This window comes from Xiphias gladius, chromosome 1 (assembly GCF_016859285.1).
Source record: "Xiphias gladius isolate SHS-SW01 ecotype Sanya breed wild chromosome 1, ASM1685928v1, whole genome shotgun sequence".
NCBI classification, from domain to species: domain Eukaryota; kingdom Metazoa; phylum Chordata; class Actinopteri; order Istiophoriformes; family Xiphiidae; genus Xiphias; species Xiphias gladius.
Genome location: NC_053400.1, coordinates 7,496,577 through 7,511,239, shown reverse-complemented (window position 1 = coordinate 7,511,239; position 14,663 = coordinate 7,496,577). Strand labels below are relative to the sequence as shown.

At 39.2% G+C, this 14,663-nt stretch overlaps 1 protein-coding gene across 1 annotated transcript in view; it reads right to left on the bottom strand.

Moving 5' to 3' along the window:
- The window catches only part of LOC120802376 (myocyte-specific enhancer factor 2A-like), a 44,815-nt gene extending 33,749 nt beyond the window's left edge, over positions 1-11,066 (bottom strand). Inside the window, exon 1 of the mRNA XM_040150162.1 lies at positions 10,939-11,066. The gene's annotated coding sequence lies outside the window, so the exon portion shown is untranslated. The remainder of the gene's footprint in view (positions 1-10,938) is intronic.
- Between the last annotated feature and the right edge of the window lie 3,597 nt (positions 11,067-14,663).

Below are 14,663 nucleotides of genomic sequence, written 5' to 3'. Positions count from 1 at the left end.
GCCAGACCCCCCCGGCCTGTTCAATGGCCATGTCTTGCCCATGTATTTGAAACACAAGAACTCAATTTACTTTTAGATCTAGACCAAGTTTGGTTGAATATGGCAACACTGCACCTTGTTTTGCTCCAAGCTGCACTGACAAAATGCTTTGAATTCACAGCAGCTCTGTTTCGTGCCTCTGACTGGCTTCAACAAGCAACAACAGCCGAGGCTCGTGGGTATTTTAGTATTTAGAGCTGTCCACCACGCCAAACTGATGGAAAAAACACAATTTCCCAGAAACAAAACTAAACGGATTAAACTGGTGGCCATAGTATAAACCTACAAGTTTGTTACATTATCTAGGAGAGTCGACTGTTACTACATTGACTAACAGTAAGTATATCCATAAAGGGGAAATTCAAATAGGAATACAGAATGGGGAAAAACATGGGTCTTCCAATTTTTCATCTGTATTGTTACCGTTAAAGAACTCTTGTTTGTTTATTGTTTCAACATGAAACAGATTCACTCAACTTTTTTTCTGTTCCACATTTTTCACCCTGGTCATGCGAACCCCTTTTCACTAACTCTATGCCCCCCCCAGTACTAGACCACAGTTAAGGAACACTCCTCTCTAGATAAAATGCCTTGTCTCAATAGCAGTGCTAAAGACTGAATTGAGGTGGTGCTGAAGATTGTAGTATAATATCTACAGAATCAGAAAGTAAAAGCACTCCCAAATCATACATTACTATCATACAAACACTACATATACAGTATAACCAATCTTTTCCTCCCTTCTGCTTAATGCTCATTCCAGATTAGTCTGCAGAGCCCCACAACTTCATCACAGAGCAGTATCTCTAGCCTCGGCTCAATCTTTTGATCTAGTAAATGATATTATAATGAATTCTTTAGCATTTTTGTTTGTTCCTGCTCTCATTGAAATTCTGCGCTTTCAGCAAAGTAATGTCTTCCTTTTAATGTTGTGAAGCGGTGGTAAGTAGATCTGAGGCCTCTATCCTAAGGGTCCTCCAGGCAACCTTCTATCCCCCCACCCCTGACTCCCCTTTACACACATCTTTCAACACTACCATCTCTCTCTTTGAGATTACTGGGTAAACACTGGACTCTTTTTCAACTTCGTGTATGTACAGGATAAGTAGAGTTCAGTTGGAGCCATTATACAAGTCATTCCACATGCATACACCCTGCATCAATATCATGTCGGTGGTGTATACAGAAGTAATGAAGACACATTCAAAGCTTTAGCCTATGTTTGAAATGGTTGAAACTGTTTATGGCAAGCTTGAAGCTATGTCTAGAAATTTAAAGTTCAGCCTTGAATTTGGAGTGTGTGACACTCAAAACAGCTATTTCTGCTGATCAATAAAAGGGTAATAATTGGGTGTTTCTAATGTGCAAACCATGGCACACACCTATAAGGTCAACCATGAGGATTGAAATGAAAGTTGTGCATTTAGCCAAGAAAATGAGTGCTCAAAACATACAGATTGATTAAGTTTTTATGGATGTTTTTCAACACAGCTACTGTTCTTTGTAAGGAAGGAAACTACTAAATTTTAACAGCCAAACTTCAGTGTTTGAGTATTACTTTATTGATCAGTCCTAAAGGCAACACATGTAGCACACACAACTTTATCAGAATGAAGCCTTACTCTCATTATATGTAAAGATGTCATTTTAAGTGCTTGCAAATACAGCAGATGTTAACAAAACTTTCTGAATTTGTAATATAATATTCAAATTTAAACTTGAAAGATGTTTGTGTGATTTCAGAATTGGTTAGAATTTGGTAGCAGCTGGTAGCGCATTCATCCTGCAAACTGACTCCAGACTATTCTGGGGAGAAATTATGAAGCTAATGTTAACTGTGTGCATTTGCTCACTGTTATTTCTTGTCCACTGAATTGCTGGCATGAGAGAAGATATTACAGCTGGGATCACCTGATCAGTTTCTGGGTGACCTGGGATTAGGGAGTATATTTGCTGAAAAACGTATGAGATCACGCTGGGTGCTTCTGCTGGAAATTAACATCAGACTCAACAACCAGGCTACATTAAGGCAAGCTGACTTCAGTTTGTAGTCGTTGTTTAGGAAAACATATCAGAGGTGAAAAAAACAAAGAAAAAAAAACAAAGAAAAAAAACACATAACAGGAAATATTATGCACTTATCATGCAAAAGTGTTTCATCATAAAAAAACAGTAAGTCTGGAAATTAACACTACCAGTAAACTAGAGGTATGTGAAGCTGTTCAAAATCCTCCTAAAATAATAGCAAAATAAGGCAGAGAATGGATTTAAAGCTACAATACGTAAGCGTTTTCTTTTCTTTCATTTTTTATTGTTGTTGAAATATGCTCCAAAGCTTATCTTAACTGACTTTTAGCTATTATGTTTGAGGAAAGTTGCAATTTTGCAGTAGTTTTAAAAGTAAGCTGGTTAAAAAGGAGACATACATTTTTATTATAAACTCTTATTTTATTAGCTCATAGTCAGAAGCACTCTAACATAAACATGCTACACTAGAGTGTATGGAAGTTGCTGGCATAACCTAGTCCTCAACTCTGCATGAAGTGAGAATCTTCATTTACAGCCAGCATTAATGAAGTTTTGGCAACATTAAGAACCGTGTCAGGACTCTGAGAAGACCCAAACTGCTCTCTGGTCTGGAGCCTGTCTCTGCAAATCAACACTGAGTTTAATTAAGCCAAGCCACGCAGCCATTGACCCAACATTGCTGTTTAAGTTGGCAGGGCCAAGGGGAAACCTATTTACTGGGAGCAACAAAGGCACTGTTATATGACTGCAGGAAAGTACATTGCAAGGCTAATATTTGGAAATTGTTTTATTTGATTTCTGTATTTATTGAGTGTAATTTCTGAGCTCCTCTGCGGCAATTTTAGCATCAAACGTGCAGGTGTGTGGCCCAGACGGCAGGAAGCCAGAGGTTTAGCTGGCTTGGAAGGAATACGAGGATACTGGGGCAACCCTGCAGGAAGAGTTCTCAAGTCCAATAGCTTAGGAGCTCTTCCGGAAACCACAGCAAGAGGAGGAAAAGAGAGGAGAGAATATCAATCAACAACTTCACTGCTAGGAGGTATTGCTCAATACAACAAAGATGATTTCAATCGTACTTCCATATAAATATAAACACATCTAATAATTCCCTGAGCCCTCAACACTGTCTGCAAGTAATTTGAATCAGGAAAACCAGCGTTTCATAATGCTGTTCTGAACATTTTGGTAAATATTCTGTGAAGGATGGGACTGATGTAATCTAAGATCAGTGTGGCTAATTCAATTAAAGGAAATCCTGTCTTATAACATTTATTACCTTTAAGGGGGAGAATATGACCAAAGTATATCTGAAATTGAGGACCAATCACAACAACTGTTTTGGTGTTGGATGTCAAGCAAACTACAAGGGTTGGATTTTGCAACAGCAGTTGCAAGAAAAGTATTCAATGATTTTATATAGAGATATCTAGAAGTGTTATGTCCCCTGACAGATCCAGATGAGAAGATATTACAGAAAGTAAAATATCAGGTGAAATAGAAAGTGGTTGATGAATGTTTTGATTTTAGATCTATGCTACAACTTAAGAAGAAAGAGGTTTTCAATTCTGGTTGGGAGAGAATTTCTTTTATTCTGGAGATCAAATGAGAGCAGTAATTCACCTCTTAAGAGCACTTCTCACATTGAGAACAGACTGCTTTTCTTCTCACATGAGTCATAACACGTGCACACATGTGTGCACATAACTGTTTGTGTGAAGCCCATCTGTAATGAATGAAACCATATTACTGAATGTGAAGAAACCATCAGTGAAAATACAATAATTTCCCCAAAACAGATATGATGTCTGTGTTATGAAATCACATCAGATGGAAGGGGTATATTCCACGTGTCATTAAAACCTTAACTTGAAGATTTAAGGGCAGCAGACTGAACTAAAATGAGCCTGTGCTGTTCCGTAATCACATCAGTCTGAATGTTAGCATCAGCACAGACAAGTAACAAGCAAACGACAAGCCTGCACAGCAGGAAGAGTCAGCTAAACCTCTCGTCTTCTCTGCTCTCTGTGACACAGCATGTGATTGGTTTAGCCAGGCATCGACACAGCTAATCAAAGTGGATAAGAAATGCATTAGTCCACACAGAAGCAGCCTGCATTAGCTTGAGCCCACTAAAGCAGGCAATGTAACTGACTAGAAAAAACTAAGTCAGTCATACTTGGAGGGCTTGAAATAGCCTCTCAATAAAATACACACACAGCGAAGCCTCTATTTCTTGAGCGTGTGGTGCAAAAAGAGAAGCCTGTCCCTCAGAAGTGTTGCTATTTCTGTTTACCACAAGGCCCCAAATATTCTATCATTAGGGAAGCTAGGACTGGAAAGGAAATACCACTGGGGAACACATGGGCTCCGTACAGCCACACAAACAAACCTAAGTGAAAGGGTGGACAAGTGGTTAAAGACTGTCATGTTACTGGTAACAGGTTTTATTTCCACAATGTGTGTCCATTTAAAACTGTCACAAAAGCAATATTTTTTTTCACTTCTTGTAAGATATAATTTGCAAAATCTCCTTTTTTTCCACAATCTATACTTGTTTGATATGATGCACTACTGCTGTAATTAGTAAGGTTGTAGTAAACCAAATGAAATCCTGGTCAACTGAAATCATACCTACTCTTCAACCAATCGACTGGTCACGGGAAAAAAAAAATCTGTACGTTATCTCTAGATTAACTAAATCAGGCACAGTGCACTGAGTGCACTCTACCTGGTTATTATTAGCCTAAATTAATTATAAATAAACTTAAAATGCCGATATTGGCAGCATATTAGGTCATTTTAACCTAATTGTTTTATACTGAAATGATAAGACTCAGAACTGACCAGCATGCACCTGCCCATATTCATATGATTTCCAAAAATAGAAGTATATCAACTGGTTATCCCAGCACAAGAACTATTGAGGAATATACACTCAAAGCCTCAAGTGTTAAACACAAAAGTTGACGGAGGATCTTTAAGCAAAAAATTAACCCTACTGTTTTAGATGATTTGCTGTGTTGGTTGATTAGCTGTGGTATGCAAACTGCTATTTGCAAAGTTGATCTTCGAGTTTCTGGTAATCTGTTTTAATAAAATGCAGCCACACCAACGACTTCTTTGACATGGTGTCAATTATTTTGGATGTAATGTGGCCATATGCAACCCATATGCATCCTCCATGCATCTTGGGTGCACTCCCACCCGTACTTAAAGCTGTCCAGTTGTGGATCACCAAAGATGCATGTTAATGTCAGGTATGAACAGGGCCTCAGTCTCTATTGGGTTGGGCTGGTTCAAAGTTGTGAAACCCCCTCCCCTCTTTTCACAGGTAGTCTGTCCACCCACCACCGCAGCAAATAATGCATTAATCCTGGAAGGATACTAATGTAGGGCTTTTCTCCTTATGACATTAACACCGATGACTATCTAACCAATGAGAATTTGGTTGGACGTCAACATATCAAGCTTAAACTCATCCAGTCAACTGTGAGACTACAGCCCTAGTAAATACCCAGAGTTTGGTGTAAATTTCATGTAGAAAAACAAAAAAAAAACAAATATACTGAACATGGTGTATAGTGCCAACTGGGTGTCGGAAAGTGAGCATGAGCAGCAAACACCAACTTTATGGCAGAATCAAGCAGCACCACCCAGACTGAAAAAAAAAAAAACTGTGAAAAAAAACTATGTGAAAATGCTTGAAGATGCAGTACAATGGATGGCAGTTGACTATTTATTCTACAGTAACTTGTCTTGTCAGTGTATGTCTTGTATTTATGTTATTTTGCAGGGTGGATTGTTGTTGGACATCAAGACTGGCACATTTTAGTTAGTTGGACTTTTTTACTGCCTTTCTACATGATAAGTGATGTCTGTTCAAACTAGAGACATTACACTAGAGGTGATTAATTTTCTACCATTTTTTTAGTTCCATGTATTAAAAACAGCATGATGCAAGAAAGGTATAATGTACGCCTTTGGTAGCTAGCGTGTATTTAATGTTTCCAATGGCCAATTTAAATTACAGGCATCAAAACAATCTTTAGCAGTAGATGTAAAGAAGAAGAAGTATCTATCTGATCCGACCAAAGAAGCCTAAAGGGACAGAGACAGAAATCACTCAAAGATGAGGGTGAATATCAGTTCTCAAGCCTTTACATGGTGAAAACAATGAATATGTGGAAGTCAAACACAATTAAAGGTTGGAGAGCTTCATTTGTGGAGGAACTAAAATCTGAAGTCTGCAGCTTAATATTCAAATAAATGGCGATAAAAACCATACCCTCATGTGCGGCCATTAAATACAAGGTGGAGTCCTTTATCCTGTGGGCAAAATTACCAACACTGTCCTTTCCTTTAGCATCCAGGTTCTAATGTTGTCTGGTTTCAGAGGTCAATGCATAGATCTCTCTACTCTTAATTCTCTTATTTTGTGATGTCCGAGTTTCTTCACCTTTTTCAGTTTATATAACTGGCACAAATAAAGCTTAACCTCTGACATCCTCCAACCAACATGACATTAACTGACATAAATCACTTCTATGACTTAGGTAATATGCTAAACTCAGGTAAGAAACTCTATCAGTAACCAAAATGGCAAAAAACAAAACTGACATACCAGCAACAGATGGTATGCGTCAAATTCATACGCATGTAACCACATTTCTCTTGCTAAGAGACCAAGTGCATTTGATTAAATGGGAAAGGATCCGAGGAATGTTTCAAGCTAGATTACATTAGGACAAAGTGAAGTTTTGATTGTCATGCAACAATATCAGACATCCAGCAAACCGTTGCAGAGTATGATAACCAGTTTCTGGAGGGTGTCCTGTCTCTTTTGGCAGACGGATTGAAATGTCTATTAATGAACATTTAAAATATTTCTACTATGTTATCCACATGCTCAATATCTTGTTAATGGTTTTTATATGCAGCACCGTGTAATCCTGTTTATTTTAACTGATGCAGGGATCACCAAGGGTTTGGTCCTTTTGTGTCCCATCCTATTCTATCAATAGGCCGACCTAACTATGAAGGGAAGTTATGTTCCTTTAAATGCGAACAGAATAAACTTCTTTATAACATCTTAATCAGATTTACAGTAATCAGAACATTATGTGGATATACCTACTATGAACAAGATTGTGCAATGAACAACTGTTCTCACTGAAATACATAGTAACATAGAGTATGTGATGCACCTTGAAGAATTTACAGTATCGCCCACAAAAAGTCCAAATTTTATCAAGTTTATGTTACTTGGTCACCTTTAAAGTGTAATGCATTTTCAAACTTCAGAACACAAGATGTTTTGGGTTTTACTCTTGGATGACTCTAAAATTATCTAAGACCTCCACTATGCTCACTAGATAGTGGCTAACTTTGTCTGTCTGCTGTTTGGTGCTGGACAGGTAGTATACAGTAGGTTTTTAGAGCTTTTTTGCAGAAAACAGTTGCCTACTGCGGCTGAATACTATGCTGATTAGAGCTGCAAGAGTGAAACAGATCAGTAAAGTTGTGGTTTAGAAAACCAAAACAATGACCTGAAAGACAATAAAACGCTTCAAATGTCTGAAGGGAACTGCAGAGTTAGGAGATTATTCTTTGTCGGTTCATCACTTCAGACGATAGCTTTCACAGTTTCATTCGGTAAGTGTATATCGGCAGCAACAAAGGCACATATGTGCTAACCCTGGCTGTGTTATGGGCTCATTATAGACACCCATTATCCTTAATGCCATTCACATGATAAATGAACTAAACTCTAAAAGGAGGAAAACATCAAAACATTACATTTTACATAATGTGTTGTACTCCAAATTTCAGGATATCTAAGCCCAGTATGAGATAATTGACTGGAGATGGGAGCATTCTGTCTTTGCATATGCTCCCTGTGGTCTCAGCAGCCTGACAGGGTGACAGTGTAACCATGACCTGATTACCTGTCCCCTGAAGCCTGTAATCACTAAAGCCAGCAGACAGGCACTGTCGGTCCACTGACAGGGAGGATAATTGAAGGTGACGCTACATGCTGCTAGCCCAGCTAATGAAATATGAAAACAAAGAACAGGGAGAATGCAGCAGGGCATCAGAGATGCCTAAACTACAGAGCAGGACATTTTCTGTCTAGTCACCAGCCACTTTTCATTTTACCTACCAAACAGACATTTAAAATTTTGGTCTCTTAATGATAATGAGCTATGTTTAAGACTCACTTACAAGCCTATATAATACCTTATTTAGTGACTGGTCTTTTCCATAGACATTCCCATCAAGTCTCAGGTTTTCCCATTACTCTTGTTAATCAAAGACATAGTCTTAGTTTGGTGATACAAATTCTGATGCACTGCAGAATGCCCCTCCTGGCACCACAGGTACAGTGTTGACTATTAAAAAAACATTAACCCTTCCTCATTAATATCACTCATAATGTTCTGAAGGGACTCCTTTACAACTTGGATGTGGACTGTGACGGACCTCTCATACAACAGCAAAAAACCTCCAAACAAATACTGTATCTTCTTAAACACCTCAACATCTTGTGAAAAAAATTCAGAATTTTCATTTAAAAGAAGTTGGAGGGCATTTCCCAACCTGCTAGAATCTGTCCCGACTGAACTAAGAGGTGTGAGGCTCAGAAGGCACTCAATTCAAGAAATAGTGGATAGATAAAGCAAATCATTCCAAAACATACTATCAACTTTTTGAGAATCCCTCAGTACCTGCCAGCCTAAATAAGCAAATCAGACCATCTTCACACGGCCTTTAAATACAGCTCTCTGACAGAGGGAGATCCTCTGCGGGACCCCAGTAATCTTATGCATTTATTGAGTTATACTGGAGGACAATATTCAGAAATACTAAAACCATATTTGCCTTGAGGCACAAAGTGTATTGGAACTTCTGCTCACCCACTCACCAGTTGGTCAAGTTCCAACCCCAGTGCTTATCACTTATCTCAATGAGTTGTCTAGATGAGCTGTCTGCTTTATGGACATTGTAACATTGTAAAGCCAGAACAGGCACTGACAAAGCAAACACAGCCAGTCTAAAATAAAAAATGAAAGGTGTTTCTGAAAACTGAGCTTTGTCATTCTTTCTTTTCTTATTGCCATTGGTTTTGGTGACTTGATTTCCCTGCACCGGATAAAAGGCTCCGGACATCATTGAGAAGGGTCCATTTGGAGCAAATATGAGAGATTTAGGACTGTACACACAGACTCACAATATATCCTATCCTAATTAATTTGAGAAAAAAAAAAACAATCTAAGGGGTCCATACCCAGTCTGTTCATGTTATGCGTTCATGTTAAAACAGTACAGTATTACAGTATTTAGATACAGTATTTCATTATTGTATTTTTTAAACCAATATAAAACTAGCAATGAACAAATTTCAGTATCTCAACATCTCAAAATTCCAGTATCGGTCAAGCCTATAGTCACATCTCAGATTTAACACTCAATAATTTACTGTGTTTACAACTATGAAACAATATTTACTAATGGTCTTGAATGTGTTCAAAATGGAGATGAATTACACTTAATCTAATTTTCCAAACATTTGTTTGATATTGTTGCTGTATTTTCTGCATGACATACAGAGAATTAAGAGTAACTGTTTTGAACGTATTGACAAATCATTAAAACCGCCCTTCTCAGTTAAACGGTCAATACTGAATTATTTCAATTAAGTCTCTTGTGGTCAGCATTTCCTGCTCAACCTTTTTGCTCTACATGCAGTTTCAGTTGGTCATGTACGGCCACTGGCTAATGTTAGCCCATGATAGCTAAAGTTAGCTGGACATTTCTGTGTAACTGATGTTACTCAGGTTGTTTGCCGACTTTAAGAGTATTCTCTACATTCGCTCTGAGCTTTAAAGTTTCACAGAAGTGTTTTTATTGATTTTATCACAAGTGTAAAACAAAAAATAAATACAGTAGTTCGGTAGAAGGCTTGATGTTTCCTGTCTCCGATTAAGGCTTTGTCTTTATTTTCTGGAAGTCACTCGGCTATTTGCATTACACGAGTCTGTTAATTATGACACTGAATACATTGCAGTAGATAAAGAACCTAGTTTGTGATAGAGACTCGTAATGTATAGTTTTAGTGTTACTTGCCCTTCTCACTCTGTGCAGTCGGTGGGCTTCTACAGAGTTGTTTTCGGCCAACTCGGGAGAAATTTGCTTTCAGTGAAGTCATTTCGGTCCTGGAGGGGACGCTGCTCCGCACTTCAGAATGACTTTAATTAAAAAAAACCCTCAAACTCACATTCCTGCAGCGCGACTGTGTGTGTTTTGGCGTTGTGCCATTGGTAAACTGGTCCAACAACCGCACTTTTGAGACTACTGTCAGGGTAATGCATTTCATGCTTTTCCCTCCTGTGAAGTCACTGCAATGGCACTGTAACGGTCCCGCGGGGGCACCCAGTAATAACTGTGCCGCTGAATTGTATTGTACTTTACCGTTTTAGCATGTTAGCTAGCACCGCAGCCTACACGGGGAGATAAGTTACTCAAAGTTTTAGAAAGCTCTCCATCCCGGGACTAAGGCGCATCACATGTAGCCCACAGTACGCGTACTGTACTCGCACACGGGGACACCTAGCCACACAAACCCAACGCAAATGGACGACCCTCGTCGAGCGCTGACCAAACAAGCACACACTACCTCCAGCCGAACGGAGCATTCGCTGCCGTCGTTTTCTGGCCCGCTGAGGCAACATAACGGACCAGGGCGACAGCTTGTCAAGGAGACAATCGCGACGTTCGCGTCACATGAAGTGTTGTGGCTCCCCTTCCTCCGGAGAGGGCAGACAGCAAGCGGACTTCCTCGCGTTTTAAGACAGATGTGTTTGCTCCACTTACCCTTCTGCCCTCCGCGTGAGTCTGTAAATACGGATACAATTTTTCTTTTTTCTTTTATTTTATGAAAGTGTCTCCGGTAGTCTCACACACAGACACAGCCTCGTCCGCTATATTTGGGAGACTGACAAACTCAAGAGCAGCAGAGGTTTAGCTCCTCCCGCCAGAGAGTGTGAGTGTGAGTGTGTGTGTGTGTGTGTGTGCGTGCGTGCGTGCGTGTGTGTGTGTGTGTGTCAGGGATCCTCCCACATATGAGAGCCCGTGATGTGTATGCATCGTGCATGTGTGTTTTTATGTATTATTGTGCATAAATAAATGTGTCAGTACCTGTGTTAATATGACTGATGTGTACCTTTTAAAAATTGGTTCTGTGAATAGACCATCAGAGAATAGACTAATTATTCAGAAAAAGTTCTCATATACTGTGGCTCGTGGTTTATAATTTTATAATGTACAAGAAGAGTATAAACCTGGGATGTGATCATATGAAAGCCGTGGTCATCAAGCCGAAGTGTTGATACCAGACTTTGCAGCTGGAAGTGTTGATACCAGACTTTGCAGCTGGCAAACAGCATGTGAGTTGCCTTCAACCCAAACACAAGCCCAGCTTAATAACTGATCCATTGATATTTAATTTAGCACTTAGCCTAAAGGAAGGAGAGGAGAGCTCGTGACTGTGAGGCAACAGGTCCAAGTGTCTGAACCAGATCAGAGGATCTGCTTTGCCACGCAGTGTTACTCTCCTCCCAGTCCTGAACTGATAAGCAATATCTGCCAAACAGACACATAAACACAGTAAAGGATGAAAACATGCTTTAAAACTGTTCTTCTGTACCATCTTCTGTAAACCAAAAAATGATGGCAGCTTGTAGGGAAATCCTACTCTCTCTCCTATCCCTCTTAACAGAGGTCAAAGGTCAAGGTCAGCAACAATAATGCAGCAGGAACTGGAAGGGAAGCAGTGACCTGCTTAAAGACACATGAACGGGACTTGTTGTTTGGTTGACCTGCAACCACTGTATCTATTTATTTTATTTTCTTCGCCGCCTTTTTTGAGTTGGTGATATGTAATCCAGCATTCAGCTTATTCTGGGCAGCTGCAACGATCAAACTTCTCCCAGGGAAGTAGAGTAGAGAAGACTCTCACCTCTGGTTGTCAGTGCTGAACTGATACACAGGCGTCCAAAGAGAAGTTTAGGAAAACAAAATCGGAATCTGTCATTAAAACCAGCATTGTGTTGCTGTCATGAAGGCCCGGAGGCTCATCCCTAGGAAAAGACCAAACAACAAGTACTGACACATGCTCACATGAGTCTGCTGAGAGCCCGAAGCCGATTGGCTGGATAAAGAGACTCGGGCCTGGAGACGAGATGGAGCATTGTACAGTTCATACATAGAAAAAGTGTTTCACTCTAAAATTAGATACTTGAAATATGTTAATGTTTTGTTTTGATATTTTTTATATTGCAGTGACAAATAAACCGTGGGTCATAGGCCGAGAAAAGCTTCTTTAGACCTGAAGAAGCTTTTTAGGAAAGTTTCCTCAATAATTTACAACCTGCCAACTTGCCTTTGACTAAACTTGACTATCCATGACAGAGTGGCAGGAAAGATGCCCAGCCCCTCATTTCTTTCAATAGGCGTAGTTTCCCCTGTATCCCCTCCACCAAAGGACACTATTATCTACAATAATGAAAGTTAAATTTGTTCCCCACAGCATTGTTTCTCTTGTGAACCACAACCTTCACAACAACTTTGGTATTGTTATTCATTTTTAACCACTGAGTATTGGTGTGTTCTTTCCACTGTTCCTTTTAAATCTGCACAGTGGTCAAGTAATGGGTTTTCACCAGCGCCAGGCTTGGTTTTTCCTAATCTCCTCACTTTAAATGGAAAGTCGTGAAATCAGATTACAGAGGGGAATATTCCATTATTTGATTGTCTTTTCCTAACTGCAGTAGAGATATCCCCAGCTCCAGTATTGTGCCATTTTGAAATTCATGAGGAGTGATTAAGCAAACTCATATCACATCCAATAAATTGATGGGACATGTAAAGAAATCAGATTTTTTAAAATAAATAAATAAAAAAGTAAATCACACAGGATCGTCCTTTAAGCTAAAATACCAACTAATCCATGTGTAAAATAAAGTCTACCTTTCAAGCATTTCTTAGATACAGTATCCTTTGTCCAGAGGGGATAGATATATGCATGTCAGAATACAAAAAGAAAGGCACATTGTGTTTGAAACTAAACCCTTCAAAGAAACATATTTCAAGTAGTCCCTCCATCACTGGGCTGTCAGGTGGAAGAAGAGAAAACTCTGGTGCCATCATGTGTCCTTGAGCGAGACGACAGCTGAAACACGGGCTAAACGTGCAGGAGAGACAGAGAAACATTTTGCCAAAGCTCCAGATCTGTTACAGATGAGGATTACACCATTAATCATGTTAGTTTCACTCGTTTTTGTTTAGTTCAATGTCTAGAATGCAGTGTTATTAAAAAATAAAGCACACAGTGAAACTCAATATTGAGTTTTATGGGTTTTAGTGTGTGTGTGTGTGTGTGTTTGACTCTGTCTCCCCCCACCGGCCGGTGACATAGAGACGGCTGTCTTTTCATGGCCTCAGAACAGCCCTTCCTCAGCAGCACCCGTTGTACCTGCGGAGCACTGGTGGTACGGATTACAGGGAATAGCATCATCTCCAGTTTGGTTTGACTCGAATGTGTCTATCTACCAAACACCTCTCCGCCATCAAGGATTGCTCGTATAAAATGTGAATTTGTATCGGAAAGACAAACTTATCCCATTTAGGTTATGCAATGCTATAAGGATCCAAAATGTTTGGCTGAAGGTGTTTCCTCATCTTCTGGAGATTAAGATTTACAGTTTCAGTGTCATCAGATTATCTGATGGCCCTCTAATTTTTTGCTATTGCTAAATGACTTGTTGACCAAAAAAACTGTCAGAGACACCCTTTACAAACACTACTGATTCTTTAAACTGATTTCCCTACGCCATCATGATCCTATTTCATTTGAAATGATTAGGGTTGTCCCTCTCAGCATCTTTAATTTGTGCTGAGATTGTTAGGACAGAGGGGGTCTGTTTCATCCGTCTCTATCTGTGCTGATTCCACTCATCTGTCACACTGAGGATGATGTATTTACTTTCATTTTGACTGTTGTATCTACTTGGGACTCTTTCTGGACATTTTGGTGCTGTTGGCCAGACATGTATGTGGTGTCCTTGGGGCAAATTATATTTTCATTATAATGATTTTTAATAAAAGCATAATATTTTATTTTAAGCTTATATTTTTTTCAACGTCACGCAACTTCTAGTCATGGCATCAGCAACACAGTCTATCATTTTATTCAGGGCAGAATATGCAACACCTAGTTACTCATATTCCTGACATTCACATTTTAACACTTTTAACATTTCAACATGTGTATTTGACTCCACATCAAAGACAGTTTGTGTCATATTTGTACTGAGCCGAGGTATTGTAAGTATGACTTTCACTTACGGTATGAATATCCAAACCACATCTTATGACCCAATACTTATATTTCCCCCCACATTGTACAGCTCAAGTGCACACTTTAGGCCTGCATTAAAGTTAGGGGATTCATTTAGTCATGTTTTAATTAAGTGTAGCTGTGCATTAAAAAAAAAAAAAAAAAACTGCTGGTTTTCTAAAATACTTTGTATAACAAGTTA